Here is a 19,951-nt window from a genome sequence, read left to right as displayed (position 1 = left end):
TTTTTCTTAGAAGTTTCTAGTTTTGGATTTTAAATTTAGGCCTACAATCCATTTCAAGTTATTTTTGTGTAATTTATAAGATCAGGCTAGATTCTTTTTTTTTCCACACAGAAGTCTAATTGCTTTAGCATCATTTATTGAAAAAAAATTCCTTCCTTTGTTGAATTGCTTCTGTGACTTTGTTAAAAATTACTTGACTATATTTGTGCAGTTTCATGTCTGGGGTCTCTATTACATCTCTATTCCATTGATTTATGTGTCTACTCTTCTACTAATATTCTGTAGCTTTATAGTAAGTCTTGAAATTGGATAATATGAGTCCTTTAATTTTTTCTCCTCAAGCTTTTTTTTTTTTTTTTTTTTAGCGATTCCAGCTCTTTTGTTTTTGGGGGAGAATTTTTTAAATTTATTTTTAAATTTTAATTTTATGGGTATGTAGTAGGTGTATATATTTGTGGTGTGTTAGGAGTATAAGGTATAATAACATTGTAAACATGTTTTGACCAGAGGTCAAGACATGGTAAAAAAAGATAAAAGTGTAAGCACGTGTTGACCAAATAGTCAGGACATGTAAAACAAGATAAAATAGAAAGATGTTGACACAGATGTTGCCAAATGTATCTGGGACTTTGGATTTTGATAAACAAGTTTGGTAAGCAGTCATGGACATTGCAAAATGTTTTGATTTTGGACTTTGGCAAACAAATGGATCAAAACAACAAGGGATTACCACGGGCATAACCAATCAGGAAGAAGGACTCAGGACTACACCGAAGGATGAGCATAGAAAAGAAGGACTTCACGACCAGTTGTCTGCAGCAAATCCCCAATTAATCTCTATGCCCCTTGCTGCATGCTTAGCGGCAAGAGCTAGCTGTGTGGAGGCCCTCTGCCCATTCACTCTGACATCGGACAAGACCAGGATGGACAGACTGGAGGTTGTTTGATCCTCCAAGGATACACATGAATGTTGAATGGAACTTGGATTGAATGATTTTAACTGCCGTGGTGAGGCTGGTCCTTAATAACCCCCTTTGATTGTGTTTTTGCCTGTGCTGAGAAATGACAGTTGGTTATAGTAATTAATAAACCACGTGATTCAAGCATCTAACTTGAGTCGCTGGTTGTTGTCATTTCCTGTGCCATAAAACCCTTGAGAAAGCACAAGTTATGTCCTCATGACATGGTGCATGTGAGATGTTTTGACACAGGCATATAATGTGTAATAATCACATCAGGGTAAATGGGGTATTCATCCCCTCAAATAGTCTTCATTTCTTTACATTATAAACATTCTAATTATTTTTTTTCTTATTTTAAAATGTACAGTAAATTATTGTTGACTGTAATCACCCTATCATGCTACCAAATACTGGATGTTACTCATTCTATCTATGTTTTTGTATACATTAGCCATCTCCACTCTATCCCTCACTACTCTTCCCAGCCTCTGGTAACCATCATTCTACTCTTTATTTCAATGGGTTCAATTGTTTTAATTTTTAGCTCCCACTAATGAGTGAGAATGTGCAGTTTGTCTTTCTGTGCCTGTCTTATTTCACTTAACATAATGTCTTCTAGTTCCATCCATTTTGTTGAAAATGACAACATCTCACTCTTTTTATGGCTAAATAGGACTCCATTGTGTATATGTACTACATTTTATTTGTTTTCTTTTTTTCATATAAACTTTAGAATTATTGTCAACATCTACAGAGTAGCTTGCTGGAATCTGGATTGGGATTGTGGTGAAACTGTTCTGCAAATTGAGAAGAATTGACATTTAAATAATATTGATTCTTTCAATTCACAAACACCGAGTATCTTCCTCACTTATTTTATTCTTCTATGACATTTCTCATCAGTGTTTGGCTGTTTTCTATATATAGATGCAATATGTATTTTGGTAGATTCATATAGAAGTATTGTATTTCTTCTACTGCTTTTTCACAAAGGTCAAAAGTAATTAAATGAAGGAAGAATAACCGTTTCAACAAAGGGTGCTAGAGCAATTGGTTATTCATAGACCAACAACTGAACCTCAATCTAAACATCTAAACCTTACACCTCATACAAAAGTTAACTCAAATGTATTACAGATTTAAATGTACAATGTAAAACTACAAAGCTTGTAGAGACCACAAGGGATATTATCTTCAGGATCTCTAGCTGAGCAGGGAATTCTTATACTTGATGACAGTAAACATGACACAGAGAAAAAGAGTTAACAGATTGGACACATCAAAATTAAAACTTTTTTCTCTAAAAAAGACCTTATTTAAAAGGTGGAAAGACAAGCTGTAGACCAGGAGAAAATATTTTCAAGTCACATATAAAATACAGGACTGAAATATAGACTATACAACAGACTGAAACTCAACAGTAAAAAAATAAACAATCCAATTAGAAAATGGGCAGAAGACATGAACAGAAATTTTACTGAAGAGGATATATTAATGGAAAATAAGTACATAAAAAGGTATTCAATAATGTTAGCCATTAGGGAAACAAAAATTAAATCAACCATGAGATATCACTAAATACACATACGAGTGATAAAAATTAAATTAAAAAACGTTGACAGCAGCAAATAATGATCAGGATGCAGAGAAAGCAGATTACTCCTATATTGCTGATAGAAATATAAAATGGTACAGCCAGTCTGGAAAATAGGATGGTAGTTTTTTACATGACTAAACATGCCACTGCCATATGACCCATAATTGCATTCCTGAGTATCCCAGAGAGATGAACACATACATTTACACGAATATTTGTACACTAATGTTTACGGCAGCTTTATTTAAAACAAATAAAAGTTGAAAATGACCTATGTCCTTCCATGGATGACTGGTTATATAAACTATTATGTGTAGACACCATGACATACTACTTAGTAGTAAATACATGGAATTATTGACGTGTGATAACCTGAACAAACTGTGAGAAAATTATTCCAAGTGAAAAAAGACAATGCCCAAATCTTACATACTGTATAATTTTATTTAACATTCTTTTTAAATTTGTTTTTTTTTTTTTTTTTTCTTTTGGCAGAGTATTGCTTTGCTGCCCAGGCTAGAGTGCAGTGGCACATTCAGGGCCCACTGCAACCTCTGCCTTTCTGGCTCAAGTGATCCTCCCACCTCAGCCTCCAGAGTAGCTCGGACTACAAGCCCGTGCCACCATGTCCAGCTAATTTTTGTATTTTTAGGAGAGATGAGATCTAGCTATGTTACCCAGGCTGGTCTAGAACTCTGGGATCAGGTGACCCTCCTGCCTTGGCCTCCCAAAGTGCTGGCATTACAGGCATGAGCCACCATGCCTGGCCTATTTAACATTCTTGAAATGACAAAATTATGGAAATTTCCAGTTAGGTAATCTTAACCTCACAAGAGATGCTATTTGGAGATGGGGCCTTCAGAGCTAATTAGGTTTAGATGAGGTCATGAAAGCAAAGCCCTCTTGATAGGATTGGTGCACTTGTGCAACAAAAAAAGACACCAGAGAGCTTGCTATCTCCTCTTTCTCTCACTGCTGTACAAGGATACAGCGAGAAGGCAGTCATCCACAAGCTAGAGCCTGACCATACTGGCACCTTGTTCTTGGACTTCTAGCCTCCAGAATTGTGAAGAAATAAATTTGTGTTGTTTAAACCACTCAGTGTATGATAGTTTTGATGGAAACCCAGGTGGACTAAGACATACAGTTTTTATTCTTTTTCTCCTTAACCCAAGAAAGTTGCATTGTTTAAAGTTTTGTAATGTGTTTAAGAACTTGCTGATATCACTTACAAGCTATGTTATAGCTTTTAGAGTACATAAATACTAATTTCAGAAGCTATAAGAAGATATATTTTAAAAGAAGAAAACATTCCTAAAGTGCCCCATTTGCTGTTAGTTCATTCCACCATTAACTTTTTGAGTTAACTTGGGTTTTATTTTTCTTTTTATTTCCCGCTTTTTTAAAATTAGAACACTTTTTGCTTATTAAGAATCACCTCACAGATGAAAGAAAAATGCTCCAATTATCTTTTGGGAATGAGTTTTCATACTACATGCACATCAATTCTCTCAAGAGGAGACATACCTATTTCAAGACTTCTTTTAAAATTACAATTTAAGCACCTCTTATTTGTGACAAAATTATTTAGTCTCTTTGAATTGCCCCAAGAAAAAAATATTCTAAGAGGCTTTATAAAAGGAAAACTTCTTGTTATTCAACTCATATGTTCCTCCTGAGAATTTTTTAAAACACATCTATTTTAAGAACCTGCGGGAAAATTTACATTTTACCCAGAGTTGTTGTAAACAACAAATATAAAAAGATTCAAATAGAGTTGCTGAAGCAGGAGTGTGTTGAATTACTCTAGTAATTCTTTAGTATCCGTTTATATATGTTTCTAATAGTTCCCTCAGAAATATTCACACAAAAAAGAAAAATAGGATGCTAGAAGCAACAACGTAATGGTCCACTCATACAACATGTTCCAACAGATAAGATATTGTAACACAAATACAAGTAGAAATACATCTAGGCATTATAGATCTGAGCCTGTTTCTATAAGACATGTTTAAATAATGTATCGATGATCAAATCACTTATGTAATATAACAACTATGTCCTGGCCCATAGTGGGTACTAATACACACTAGTAATTAAAGGAATGAAGGTACTTAGTTGTTATAAAATAATGGAATATAAGCATGACCTAAATACATTGTATATATAAGTGTGTGTATATATAGATGTAACATGTATATGCTATATATCTAGATCTATATACATACTCTCAAGCACATATATATGTAAACTTGTGATTTAGACTCTGATTTTTTTATAGAAGCACTGAATTCTCCTTACTGCCTTCATATAAGAAAACAGAGGCATTCATTTTTCTCTCTATTTTATAAGCTTGCATGACGAATCTGATTCCTCTACCTAGGCACAGTTGAACACCATGCATTGAGATGGTGTGGTGGCATCTCAAGATCAAGGAAACTTGGATCTCTAAGTATCTGGATGTAGAAAAATTCTAACCAACCCAAATCAGCAGATTTGAAGGCTGAGAGGTGTTTGGTAACACCATATAATCCTTGACTAATATACTCAGTGTTATTGTTCCTTAAATGATCCACGACTTATTCTGTTTACTTTGTTAATATAAAACAAATTTTATATAAACATATGCCTTGTTTAGACAAAAAACACCATATTTTTAATAATAGCTCTTTATGTAGACACAGTTTAACACTGGTTTTCATTTCAAATAATATTATGAAATGATGCTGGTCCTGAATATCTGTGTGCTCTGAGCTAGAGTAAAATTAAATCTCATTTGATTTTAGCCATATGTACCTTGAGAAGATACTACTAGATAATCATATGCTATATTATGTATTATGGTTTTCCTATACCAGTTAGCTGCCATCCTACTGAGGAAAAAGACATCATTCTAATGTACTGTAATAAATTCTGATCATGAAATAAGCCTATTAGGAAGCACCTCTTGGAGATCATGGATAACATGCTAGGAAAATGCATGTTTTTTTAGTGGTGAGTGCATGAAGTCCTGTAAGTAACATTCATGTATACGATTAACAATTTGATCCAAATTATATTGTTTTTACTATCCCTCATAGGGAAAGAAAAATAGGCACTGAGTCAATAATATCAACAAAATGTTGTCTCTTAGAGTTAAAAAGAAATATAAAGATTCTTTACATCAAAGCATCAGTTGAAAAGAAATAGGTCTAAAAACTAATATTCAGATTAAAACTACCTGGAGATATCTATTCATTTGTAATATGTGGCTCTACCAGTTCTCTCAAAGTTATTTTCAGTGCCTCCCTGCTTTCATTAAGTTTAAGGCATCTATTTAATCAGAGAAAATGTAAAACTTTACTGAAAGATTACACAGAGGAAAAAAACTATATTCTGCTTTTGAGATTCTAAGCAATATTTCAAATTCATAATAGAGACAATGGTTTGAAAATCACAGCTTTTGTTTAGAACAGGTGTGCATTTTTTGGGAAAAAATAGATATTAAGATTAAAAGGGCTGAAACTGAGAGGAAGGAAGATAGAATTTATTTAGACAAAAACAAAGGGGTAAGAGATTGGGGAAAGATTCAGATAATCCAGACCAGGTAGTCTCCATTGGGTTTTCTAGCGCTGTCAGTGAGAAAGGGGCTTACTTCAGAAGGGCTGAGCGGTGCTCATCTCACAGGATGTGCACATAAAGGTGTGCAAAGTTGACCTCCAGCAGTTGGTCAGTCTCTGCCAGAGCAAAAACTATTTTTAATATCCTGATGAGACTGCATGAGAGGCCCTCATGTCCACAGTCCACATAGTCTACAGAATGGAGAGAAAATTGCACTCCCTCTCCTTGTCATATGTGGAGAGCTCCACCTTACCCAGGACCTTACATGCCTCCATGCTTATTTAATAGAATTGATACACTTGTTGAGCTCTGCCTTATTATACCAATTGACAAACCCTTCTTTGCAATGACCCAGATGCTCATATCTCATTGAGTGCTCCTCAAGCCTTATTGTGCATGCATTACCGGAAGATATTGTAGAAATGCAAATTCTTATTTCATAGACTGGAGTGCAGTCTGAGATTCAGTGTTTCCAACAAGCTGCCACGTGATGGCAGTGCATCTGTCCAAAGGCCATAATTGCCCTGGACAGTCACATATGTCTCAACCCTGGATGCACATCAGACACACATGGTAATAAGATAAAAACACCAATACTCAGACCTCAACACCCCCTTGCTAGAAGGATTTTGTTGTAATGGGTCTGGAGTTAGGACAAGACATCAGTATATCTTAAAAGCCTCCTTATGATTTCTAATATGCAGATTGGGCAAGAACACTGGAATAGGGAGTTAAGAAGTGAAATCTTCCAGCACCTACTTTTGGGTGAGATTGGAAAGAAGCCAGTGGAGATGAGACTATTCCGCCAATTCAAAAGTAGTGAATGTAAAACCCAGCCCTGTTACATAAAGATAAACACACACACACACACATTTTGATTCACAGGAAAGAATCAGATTTGCTATTTTTATTTTTGTATTAATGCTTATTAATTTTACTTGCTGATAAAATATCCATAATCAATGTTTAGACTTAAAATGTCTTAGTAGATGCCAAAGTCTTTTTGAAACTAAATTGCCCTGGGACTGACATATAGAGTTTCCTAAATCCTTCAGAATCACAAAACAAAATAAAAAATGATCAAATGACAAGCAATGCTTTATAAAGTAGTAAATATATTTGTGAGTGTGTTTCATTTTGTTTTGCTTAATGCTGACATATAAGTGATAATATTACTCTAAAGCAAAGCTTTTTAATGGACATTTCAATTATGACTTATATCTTAATTTTATGGACCATTGAGAAAACATTTGATAAAAAGTAACATTTTTAATAACATAGATTATAAATGACAATCTGGAGGATTCTTACCTTTACTTATATCAAAGCTTAGATAAAGCATCAAATTTTTTGTTATGAATTATTTCAGAATTGATTCTTTTAAAACACATACTACAAAAATAATCATATATTTTGGGAGAATCTTTGAATATAGAACTTTAAGACTTTTAAGAGGTTCTTTGTTCTATATTCCTATGCCACATCAAACTACTCCTGCCAGGTGACAAGTTAGTCTACTTTAGCACCAGATAAATCAATTCATAATCCTCCCACACCATAATCAATTGCATTTATTAATTCTCCAGAACTATGTCTTTCTGTGTAATCTAAATATGTTTCATTTAACCCAATTTGGCCTTAACATAAGAGAAGAAATATGTATGTCTTTTCTGAGTATTAAAACTAATTGCAGACATTAATAATGCCGTGAAGTCATCTTTTAAGAATTTGTTCCTCTGTAGAATGATTTTAATTCTCAAATGAAATGTGCGCTTTTTTTTTTTTTTCATTTGGTTGCTCGGTGTCTGTCTCCAATTCTGAATAACACCAATTTCCTTTTAGGATGTACCATTTCTCCCTGACTGAGTATAGTCTAGGTGAAGCTCACTAGGCTGTACTGCTCTCCTCTAGCTTGGAATTTTTGTTTTTAATTGCACAATTTATTTGGTTATTTTCAGGCTGAATTGCTATGCTAAATATCTTCTATTATTGTAAATTCCATTTTTCAAAGGGCCAGAACAATGGGACCTCCTTCAAGAGGTCACTCTTTATACAAAAGTCTGTTCACAAAACAGCTTATGCTCCTGAGCTTTTATTTCTCATTGAAAGTGAATCCATCATTCAGCCCCTTTCTTGGTAGATGATAGATAGATGGATGGATAGATAGATAGATAGATAGATAGATAGATAGATGATAGTCATAAAGAGATATTCATTTAATTAGATATACAGTTTTATTCACACAAGCATATGTTAATTGAAATTTACTGTAATTGTACTAACTACAAAGGAATTCATTTTCAGGATTTTTATAATCAAGGACCAGTGAATATGCTAAAATCTCAAGTGTATGGATGCATCATTGTACTTATGCTCTTCCTTTCCAATTAAAATAGCCTAAAATTTGTCAACCCTGTAACAGTTACCATATACCTGAGAAACAGTCAGATTAAGGCTGCCATAGGAATTGACTAAAATGATCAGGTTTTTGTATGTTATTTTAAAATGTATAATTTTACATTTTAGTTTAGATTGAGGGGGTATAAGCCCAGGTTTTTGATCTGGGTATATTGCATAATGCCAAGATTTGAGTATGATTGATCCCATCACCCGGATGCTGAGTATAGTACCAAATTCTTAGTTTTTCAATCCTTATTTTCCTCCCTCCATCCCCCTTTAGCAGTCCCCAGTGTCTACTGATGCCACCTCTTTGTCCATGAATAGTGATTCTTTAGCTCCCACTTATTGTGTGTGTTTTTAAATAAAGCATTTTTTTACCTTTGTAAAAGCAAGTAGTATCTTAACTTAATAATATGCTGTGTCCTTGCAAATATCAAACCCTATTTTTATCATTTGAACTGGAGATGCTCCTTGATCTTTGAACCTCAAGTTTCTTCCTATAAAATTAAAATAATTTCTGTCTTTAGTGGTGATGCTATTTTCCTTTTAAATGCTTTAATATTTAAGAGGAAAATAAATTACCATAATGATTTTCCAAATCGATATTATTCTAGTAGTTATGTAAGAAAAAAAATAAAGATTTTCTTCTTAAATTTAGGCAAGGCTGATTTGAGCAAGTATATTGATCCTTCCCAGTCAAAATGCTGATCCCCAGAATCTTGGGCATGCTTAAAATTATTCCCAGGAATACACAGAAAATAGCTGGCAGAGTAACCAAGAAACATATGGCCCAGGTAGGTCTCCACTTTCTTGCCCAATCCGTTGCCAGCTGAAATGTCACTTCTTCATCAATGCTCCCATCACAAAATGCTAAGTTTTTTCAGTTATTTTCCACCATGTTTTCTTTTCTTAATAGCATTTACCACAATTTAAAAGTATTTATTCACTTTTTATGTCCTTCCTTCCTTCAACAGAACAAAAACCTTATCTATCATACACTTATTTCTACCTATATATCTTGCTGTCACCAACTTCTCTCTTCTCATAATCTTCTTAATCAACTCTAATTGAGCATTATCCTATTTTCTCTCCTAAAACAGGGCTTATCAAAAATAGTGATGACGTACATCTTGCCAAACCTATTGCAATCCCCCCTTAGGTAAGTTCAGTCTCATTTCTTAATATATTTTTGTTTAGTGACTCTGTGTCTACATTTTTACTGCCTTACTCCTGCATTTCACTTATATCTAGTCAGTTTAACATTTACACATACATTTCTGAAAAAAAAAAAAACCTTGATTTTCCCTTTTGTCTCATACTCTTCATCCAGTCTATTAGTAAATCATGTCTATATATTTTTCAAAATACAACATAAATCTAATTTTTAAAAAATAATAATATCCTAATACCCAAGTGAAAGATACTATCACTCACTCCTGTAATACTACAAGTCTCCTCATTAGTTGCCTTGCTCCTAGTCTTGCTCCTTTCCCTAATAGATCATTTTCCACAAAGCAGCCATTATCAGGTCAAAGTGTAGAGCACATTCTCACTTCACTATTTATATAACATTAAATTTAAATTTAATTCAGGCATGTTAGATACATCAAGCAAATAGTTATTAGTAATTTATTAAGAAACATTTTCAGATGAGTCAAATAAATAGGTTGGTTTAAGGAGGTAATGAGAAGTGAGACAATATACACCATGCCATATGCTTTATTAGTGAAGAAATGGAAGAAAACAGTGATGTTTTGAAGAAAAAATGAGGGTTAGAAGTAGTTTATATTACATATTTTCATAAGTGGCCGATAAAGAAGTGAGAGATTGAAGATGAAAGAGAAAGAGAGTGACTGGTTGTGCAAGGTCCCAGATGAGACATGAGATTGTGGCTTCCATTATGTCTGTCTCTGTCTCTCTGTCTATCACTTTATAGAGGCAGTTGAGAAGCAATTCACAGAGAGAAAAAGTGTTTAGTAATTTTTGTCATTGAGGCATGCAGATATAGAGATAGAATAAGAATTTCCTAGTGCTGTCTCTTCAATTTAACTCAATTTTAAAATCCAATTATGTGTTTAAAAATGCATACGAAATATAATGCCTAAGAATGGATTACAAATGTTACTTTGGCCTATGAAAAGAGCTTAATCTAAGATATTGGTATCAATTAAAAGGTTATTCTGTGGAGGGCAAAATCCTGTGGATTAACAAAAGGCCCAGAACAAAAGGACAACAGCAACTTCACCAACAAATACTAGCAAAAGCTTTGAACAGGAAAAGACTGAGCACAGGCTTTCTTAGGTATAGCATTAAAACAAGCATTTCTTCCCCTGCAATTCAAGATTAACACAATAAGCATAAAATATTATATATTGAAAATATTTTACTTTTGCAAGGAGAATATGCAAATTGGTTGGTTAGAATACCATTTTTTCTCTCCTCTAAAATCATCATGGTTTGTATGGCTGAAAGGAAAGAGGTTACTATTGTTGCATGGATATTAACCAGTCTCTGCTATCATCTGAATATAGTTTCAAAGTCAACCTTGAAGTGATTGATACCGTGGGTGAGATGCGCAAAGTATAGTACTTGCCAAACATATTGAAACCATACTTGTTTGAAAAGAGGAGAATGTAATTGTACTTTACAGTTCTGTACTATTTTTTGTATGTTGACAAACATTTTTGTCAAGTTCAAGAGCCTTTCTTTACTAACTTCAAACAGGAATGTCATTTTAATAATTCCAGTACACTCTGAAATTCACACCTGCAGCATAATGTATGCATTCAAATCTAACTACATTTTTCGTAATTACTCTGTCAGTCATTTCATGTTTTTAAGTCTTCTTTTAAATGTGTGTATTACAGTTCCCCAAATAAGAATTCTTTCTAATAATAAGCCTTACATTAAATTTTCCTCTAATTATTACTTTTGGAATTGAAATATTATTAGTTTAGTGGCTCCACTATAATTATATTTGCCTCATTATCCAGTTGACCTTTATTAAAAGTTTAATAGAAAGGATTTATTTTTTATTTTTTTATTTTTGCAGTTGAAAATGCGTGGTTATAATCTTTTTTTTAATTTTATTATTATTATGCTTTAAGTTTTAGGGTACATGTGCACAATGTGCAGGTTAGTAACATATGTATACATGTGTCATGCTGATGTGCTGCACCCATTAACTCATCATTTAGCATTAGGTATATCTCCTAATGCTATCCCTCCCCCCTCCCCCCACCCCACAACAGTACCCAGAGTGTGATATTCCCCTTCCTGTGTCCATGTGTTCTCATTGTTCAATTCCCACCTATGAGTGAGAACATGTGGTGTTTGGTTTTTTGTCCTTGCCATAGTTTAGTGAGAATGATGATTTCCAATTTCATCCATGTCCCTACAAAGGACATGAACTTATCATTTTTTATGGCTGCATAGTATTCCATGGTGTATATGTGCCACATTTTCTTAATCCAGTCTATCATTGGTGGACATTTGGGTTGGTTCCAAGTCTTTGCTATTGTGAATAGTGCTTCAATAAACATACGTGTGCATGTGTCTTTATAGCAGCATGATTTATAATCCTTTGGGTATATACCCAGTAATGGGATGGCTGGGTCAAATGGTATTTCTAGTTCTAGATACCTGAGGAATCGCCACACTGACTTCCACAATGGTTGAACTAGTTTACAGTCCCACCAACAGTGTAAAACTGTTCCTATTTCTCCACATCCTCTCCAGCACCTGTTGCTTCCTGACTTTTTAATGATTGCCATTCTAACTGGTGTGAGATGGTATCTCATTGTGGTTTTGATTTGCATTTCTCTGATGGCCAGTGATGGTGAGCATTTTTTCATGTGTTTTTTGGCTGCATAAATGTCTTCTTTTGAGAAGTGTCTGTTCATGTCCTTCGCCCACTTTTTGATGGGGTTGTTTGTTTTTTTCTTGTAAATTTGTTGGAGTTCATTGTAGATTCTGGATATTAGCCCTTTGTCAGATGAGTAGGTTGCGAAAATTTTCTCCCATTTTGTAGGTTGCCTGTTCACTCTGATGGTAGTTTCTTTTGCTGTGCAGAAGCTCTTTAGTTTAATTAGATCTCATTTGTCAATTTTGGCTTTTGTTGCCATTGCTTTTGGTGTTTTAGACATGAAGTCCTTGCCCATGCCTATGTCCTGAATGGTAATGCCTAGGTTTTCTTCTAGGGTTTTTATGGTTTTAGGTCTAACATTTAAGTCTTTAATCCATCTTGAATTGATTTTTGTATAAGGTGTAAGGAAGGGATTCAGTTTCAGCTTTCTCCATATGGCTAGCCAGTTTTCCCAGCACCATTTATTAAATAGGGAATCCTTTCCCCATTGCTTGTTTTTCTCAGGTTTGTCAAAGATCAGATAGTTGTAGATATGTGGCATTATTTCTGAGGGCTCTGTTCTGTTCCATTGATCTATATCTCTGTTTTGGTACCAGTACCATGCTGTTTTGGTTACTGTAGCATTGTAGTATAGTTTGAAGTCAGGTAGCGAGATGCCTCCAGCTTTCTTCTTTTGGCTTAGGATTGACTTGGCAATGTGGGCTGTTTTTTGGTTCCATATGAAGTTTAAAGTAGTTTTTTCCAATTCTGTGAAGAAAGTCATTGGTAGCTTGATGGGGATGGCATTGAATCTATAAATTACCTTGGGCAGTATGACCATTTTCACGATATTGATTCTTCCTACCCATGAGCATGGAATGTTCTTCCATTTCTTTGTATCTTCTTTTATTTCATTGAGCAGTGGTTTGTAGTTCTCCTTGAAGAGGTCCTTCACATCCCTTGTAAGTTGGATTCCTAGGTATTTTATTCTCTTTGAAGCAATTGTGAATGGGAGTTCACTCATGATTTGGCTCTCTGTTTATCTGTTACTGGTGTATAACAATGCCTGTGATTTTTCTACATTGATTTTGTATCCTGAGACTTTGCTGAAGTTGCTTATCAGCTTAAGGAGATTTTGGGCTGAGACAATGGGGTTTTCTAGATATACAACATGTCATCTGCAAACAGGGACAATTTGACTTCCTCTTTTCCTAATTGCATACCCTTTATTTCCTTCTCCTGCCTAATTGCCCTGGCCAGAACTTCCAACACTATGTTGAATAGGAGTGGTGAGAGAGGGCATCCCTGTCTTGTGCCAGTTTAGAGAGGATATTTTAATAGGAGGGCTATTTTTCAACACAATTTGATTCCAATTTTGTATATTTTTTGTGGGGATAGGTCCTATTGTATTAATCTGAGAAGAGAGATATTGTATTATAACTATGATATTTAATATAAAAATGTTCTGTATATGATAAACATAAAATGTAATACATCATTTATTTTATTTTATATAAAAACAAATATTGTAAATTATCTCATCCAAGTAGGTGTCTTGTTGCAATAACATTATCATTTATACCTTCTATATCTCATGAAAATAACTGATTCTAGATACCATTATTCATGTTCCAAAATAAATAGGCTTTATTTGGATTTAGTTCTCCAAGATTTAGTTTTTTTAAAAAAAAACTTAAATAAAGTAGAAATTGTAATAGTTTTATAGACAAGTTAGATAACAAATGTCATGAAGATACGCAGGAATTGATGTTCTTGAATAATAATCTCAGTATACTTAATGAAAAGTAGAATGTATTTTTCTCTTCTGACTTTGATTTTGAAGTAATTACAAAACACAGAGAATTTCAAAAATAGTACGGAGATGTACCCGTCATTCAATTTTTCCTCACTGGTTACGTCTTAAATATAGTACAATATTAAACTAGAAATTTTCCATTGGTATAATTTGTGTGTATTTACTTGTCTTTTAGATGTTAATATTATTGCTAGAAGTTGGACTTTTCATAGAACACGTGAGAGATTAGGTGAGGTTCTCATCATATTAAAAAAAAACACAGATTTCTGCTAATTGTTACAAATTACTTTGAGCATGATCCTGTGTTATCGTCTGTAAAACTTTTCTTTTGAGAATGCTAAAGGATTTGAATTCATGTTTCATGTAACATCTTCTACTGTCTTAGGCTTTACATCTTACACCATTTATTAGGCTATAGTGGTGCATCAGAGGTCTATTAAGGTTCAAATTACTCAAAAGCAAAAGACAAGATGATATCACCTATCTTGTTAAACTTGGTCTTTCCCCTTTAAAAGGAAGTTGTAAATGACATACTCAATCTGATTTTAGAAAAATGGCACAATATACATGTATTTCACAGTATAATAATTAAAATATGTTTGTGAAATATTTGCTTTTAAAGCCTTAATCAGGTTTTTCTAGAAATTCTTTTTTAGTAAACCTATTATCTCTAGACACTCATCAATACAATCTTAAAATAGTATTAAGGTTAATTTTCTTTTACTTTTTATTCCCACCACTATCAAGGAAAGATATTATGTATCCTCTTGAGGGAGGTCCAAATAGTCATTAAGGAAGTTGAGTAGTTTGGCTTGAGAGTTATTATTTATCATTTATACAGAGCCATATATGTATATATATATATATATAGCACAAAAGAGAATAAAGAAATGCCTTAGAGATTTGCTTCCAACATAATCCAGTAAGGAAAAATAAAAATCCAACATTGATAGTTTTGTAATACAGGAAGATTTTATAACAATGAAAGCCTTTGAAATATCAAGAAATATTAATATAAGAGAGAATAAGATCTTAAAAACAATCGATATTGTGACATTTAAGAAACATAAAAGTAGCAGAGGAAGAATATAAAGACATCACTCCATAGAAAGGTCAAAACAGAGCTATCTAGGAATGTGAATTTAGAAAAATGTAGCCCAGTAAAGAGTATTACATTTCAGGGAAGTCTAAGAATATGTCTCTCTGTCTCTCTATATATGGAGAGAGGGACACAATTATAAATGTGTGTTATTTGCAACTACATGAAAGTTTATATATTAGTAGAGTAAAAAGAGAAATAAATACAAATCTCCAATGTAGATTTGAATTAGGTGAGAAAAAACTTAAGATCCATTTTTTAGAATGAATTATTATGTCTCTACAAAATAAGAAAAAGTAGTTTTTTTAATACTAACATTTATAAGAAATATACAACTCATCCCCAAAGCAATCAACATATTTAAAGATGCAGTAGGATAATATCTACTACATTCAATGACTTGAAATAATGTCCGTTATCACTACTAATACATACAATTAATCTGAGAATTTCATCTGGCTCTTTCTTATCTCCCAAATTTCACCCAATACACCTCTTTTCTTTTCAAATTATGTTCCTGGAACACTGGATTTTTCAATGTTCAGATAACAAGGTCTGTTCTGTATCAATTCTACCTCTTCCTTTTCAACTTTCAGGTTTCTGACAGTCTACCTAAAGTATTCCTGTCGGCTTGTTATTAACTATCACATCACTCTGTTAATTTCTCTCATAACACAAGCATTACTTACATTTTATTATTTATTAATACTCAAATTTATTTTGTGCATTTTAATCATTCCCAGATTAAAACATATGCATTTTGAAGCAATTATTTATATTTCTTTCCTACATATTTTCTCCCTCCATCAAATATTCTTCCATTTTTATTTTACCTTTGCTTCTCTGTAAGGGTCAGGTGCACCTGGGATGTGCAAAGTAGAAGGATGCTAGCATGATTCTCTACCAGTTTTGTATGTAAGGTGTCACATTCTTTATCTCAATCATTCATCATTAAAAAACTGCTTACATGTGTGCATTGAGGTCCCAGGTAGAGTAATTATTTTAGAAGCTTAATAAATATAAAATTAATAACAAACAGCATGCCTTGTGATTATCTCTTTTTCTGCATTCCCTGGGCTTAGAACTTTACTTAAAGAATACAGTCATTTATTAAATATTTTAAATGAATAAATTAATACATTTTTTGAGAATAAGATTATAAACATTCTTAATTGGTCTAAGGTTTCACAGCAATTCCCGTAAAAATCTCAGCTTTTTATTTTACATACAGACAATCTTACCCTAAACTTATATGAAAAAGGAAAGGAAATAGAATAGCTAAAACAGTATGGAAAAGAACACAATGGGAGGAATTACACTTCCCAATTTTATTTAATTATATAGCTATTGTATTCAAGACTAAGGGTTAATGGCAAAGGAATTGACATATTGATTGATGAAACAAAATGGATAGCCAAGTAAAAGACCAAGACAACTACACCTCCAGCCAACTGATTTTTAACAAAGGTACTAGTGCAATTCAATGAAGAAAGGTAGCCTTTTCAACAGATAGTCCTGAAGCAACTGGATACACACAGCCAAGAAAATGCATCAACATAAACCCAATACTTTATACAAAAATTAATACCAAATTAATAAGAGATTTAAATGTAAAACTACTGTAAATCTTTTAGAAAAAACAGAAAAATCCTTGGGATATAGGGCTTGGTAAAGAGTTTTTAGACATTAAACCAAAAGCTTAATCCTTGAAAAAAAATTGATAAATGGGACTTCATAAAAACCAAAAATTTTAACTCTGTGTAAAACTTTGTTAAGATGATACAAAGATGAGTTATAGACCTAGAAGATATATTTTCAAGCCACATCTGACAAAAGACTTGTATGTAGACATTATAACGTACTCTCAAAACTGAACAGTATGCTGATTTTGCTGAGGGTTTTAATCACAAACGGATGCTGGATTTTGTCAAATGCTTTTTATGCATCTATTGAGATGATCGTGTAATTTTCATGTGGTGTATCACAATTATTGACTTGTGTATGTTAAATCATCCCTGCATCCCTGGTTTGAAACCCACTTGATCCTGGTAGCTTATCTTTTTGATATGTTGTTGGATTTCGTTAGCTAGCATTTTGTTAAGAATTTCAGCATCTATGTTCATCAGGGATATTGGTCTGTAGCTTTCTTTTTGGTTATGTCCTTTCTTGGTTTTGATATTAGGGTGATACTGGATTCATAGAATGATTTGGGGAGGGTTCCCTCTTTGTGTGTCTTGTGGAATAGTGTCAGTAGGATTGGTACAAATTATTTGAATATCTGGTAGAAATCTGCTGTGAATCCATCTGGTCCTGGACTTTTTTTGTTGTTGGTAATTTTTTTATTTCCATTTCAAACTCGCTGCTTGTTAATGGTCTGTTCAGAGTATCTAGTTCTTCCTGATTTAAGCTAGGAAAAACGTATCTTTTCAGGAATTTATCCATCTCCTCTAGGTTTTCTAGTTTATGTGCATAAAGGTGTTCATAGTAGCCTTGTTTCTTCTGTATTTCTGTGGTGTCAGTTGTAATATCTTCCGTCTCATTTCTAATTGAGCTTATTTGGATTTTCTGTCTTCTTTTCTTGGTTAATCTTACCAGTGGTCTATCAATTTTATCTTTTCAAAGAAGCAGCCTTTTGTTTCATTTATCTTTTGTGTTTTTTTGTTGTTTCAGTTTCATTTAGTTCTACTCTGATCTTGGTTATTTCCTTTCTTCTGCTGGGTTTGGGTTTGGTTGGTACTTGTTTCTCTAGCTCCTTTAGGTATGACCTTAGATTGTCTGTTTGTCCTCTTTCAGACTTTTCAATGTAGGTGTTTATGGCTATGAACTTTCCTCTTAGCACTGCCTTTGCTGTATCCCAGAGGTTTTGATAGGTTGTGTTGCTGTAGTCACTCACTTTGAATAATTTGTAAATTTCCATCTTGATTTCACTTATTTAATTTCCATGTATTTGTATGGCTTTGAAGGTTCCTTTTGGAGTTGACCACCAGTTTCATTTCACTGTAGTCTGAGAGAGTGCTTGATGTAATTTCAATTTTCTTGAATTTACTGAGGCTCATTTTGTGGCCCATCATAAGGTCTATCTTGGATAAAGTTCCATGTGCTGTTGAATAGAATGTATATTCTGTGGTTGTTGGGTGGAATGTTCTGTAAATATCTGTTAAGTCCATTTGTTCCAGGATATAGTTTAAATACATAGTTTATTTGGTGACTTTCTGTCTTGATGACCTGTCTAGTGCTGTCAGTGGAGTACTGAAGTCCCCAACTATTATTGTGTTGCTGTCTGTCTCATTTCTTAGGTCCATTAGTAATTGTAATATAAATTTGGGAGGTCCAGTGTTAGGTGTATATTATTTAGGATTGTGATATTTTTCTGTTGGAAAAGGCCTTTTATCATTATATAGTGATCCTTTTTGTCTTTTTTAACTGCTGTTGCTTTAAAGAGATCCAAATACAAAATGGCCAAAAGATATAAACGCATATTTCACAAAAAGGATATGTGAATGGCAAATGACCATATGAAAAGATGTTCGACACCAGTAACCAGTAGGGAAATGGAAATTAAGACTACAATGACATATTACTACACACCTACTAGAGCAGATAAAACATATTTTAAAAATGTGACAACATTAAATTCTGATGAGGATGACAACCTAGATCTTGTATACATTGCCGGTGGAAGTATAAAATGATATACTCATTCTCAAAATAGTTTGACATTTTCTTTAAAATTTAATAAAAACATGTACATGCCACATACCTAGCCGTCACATGGCTTTTATTCAAAACAAACACCTAAACAAAACCTGTACAAGAATGTTCATAGCAGCTTTATTTTTAATAACCCGAAACTGAAAACAACCAAAACTCCTTTAAAAGGCAAATGGCTAAGGCAACTGTGGTACATCCCTGACATAAAAACTTATTCAGCAACTTAAAAAGAATGGACAAATTCTTCTAATTTTGGTCTGTCCTGCAAGGAGCTTAGAAGTCACCACATGATCCTAACAACAAATGAAAAGCTAAATATTTTTTTAAAAGTCAGTAAAGCTTTTTAGGTATTTCAGAGAAGTGAGATCATGGGGCAAACCACTGTGCCCAAAACTGGAGGAACAGGTAGGTAGACAGACACACACAAAAAGACACCACTTATCAGAGCAGGTGTCTCCACAGGAACCAGTTATCATAGTAAGGAAACCTAAATGGTAATTGGGAAACTGCTGGAGGCTCAGGATGGACAAGTCTGAGAATTAAAATCTCCAGGGGGACTCAGTTATAGGGAACCCTAATGCTTTTGTGTGTTTATTTCTAGGAGTTATACCAGCTCATCACAGTGAATATCAGAGAAAAATCCCCTCCTGCTTTGAGCAGAAGAGGGGAGAAGTAACCCTTTTGAAATATACTAGAACACTCTGTTCTTCTTAAGAAGGCCTTCCCTCAGGAGAAACTGTTTTTATCAGAGACTTAACCTGCTAGAACTTTACCAGAGTCTAACCCACCCAGGGCAAGTAAAACACCCTACTTTAGTTACCTCTAGCCTACTAAGTGGAGGAAGAGAAATACCCAAAATCCAGCCCTTTTACTTATCTTGTCCCACCTAAGTGGCATGGGAGGGAATAAAGAAGCACTGGTG

General features: G+C 33.7%; 1 long non-coding RNA gene across 1 annotated transcript in view; it reads left to right on the top strand.

Annotated features, from left to right (window-relative positions):
• Nucleotides 1-19,951, top strand: part of LOC129058063 (uncharacterized) — a 94,861-nt gene that overhangs the window by 60,891 nt on the left and 14,019 nt on the right. The window contains exon 3 of the long non-coding RNA XR_008522889.1: nt 9,660-9,718. This is a non-coding gene — a long non-coding RNA (uncharacterized LOC129058063). The remainder of the gene's footprint in view (nt 1-9,659; nt 9,719-19,951) is intronic.

Source organism: Pongo abelii, chromosome 11, assembly GCF_028885655.2.
Source record: "Pongo abelii isolate AG06213 chromosome 11, NHGRI_mPonAbe1-v2.0_pri, whole genome shotgun sequence".
Classification (NCBI taxonomy): Eukaryota; Metazoa; Chordata; class Mammalia; order Primates; family Hominidae; genus Pongo; species Pongo abelii.
This window is presented reverse-complemented; position numbering and strand designations above follow the sequence as displayed.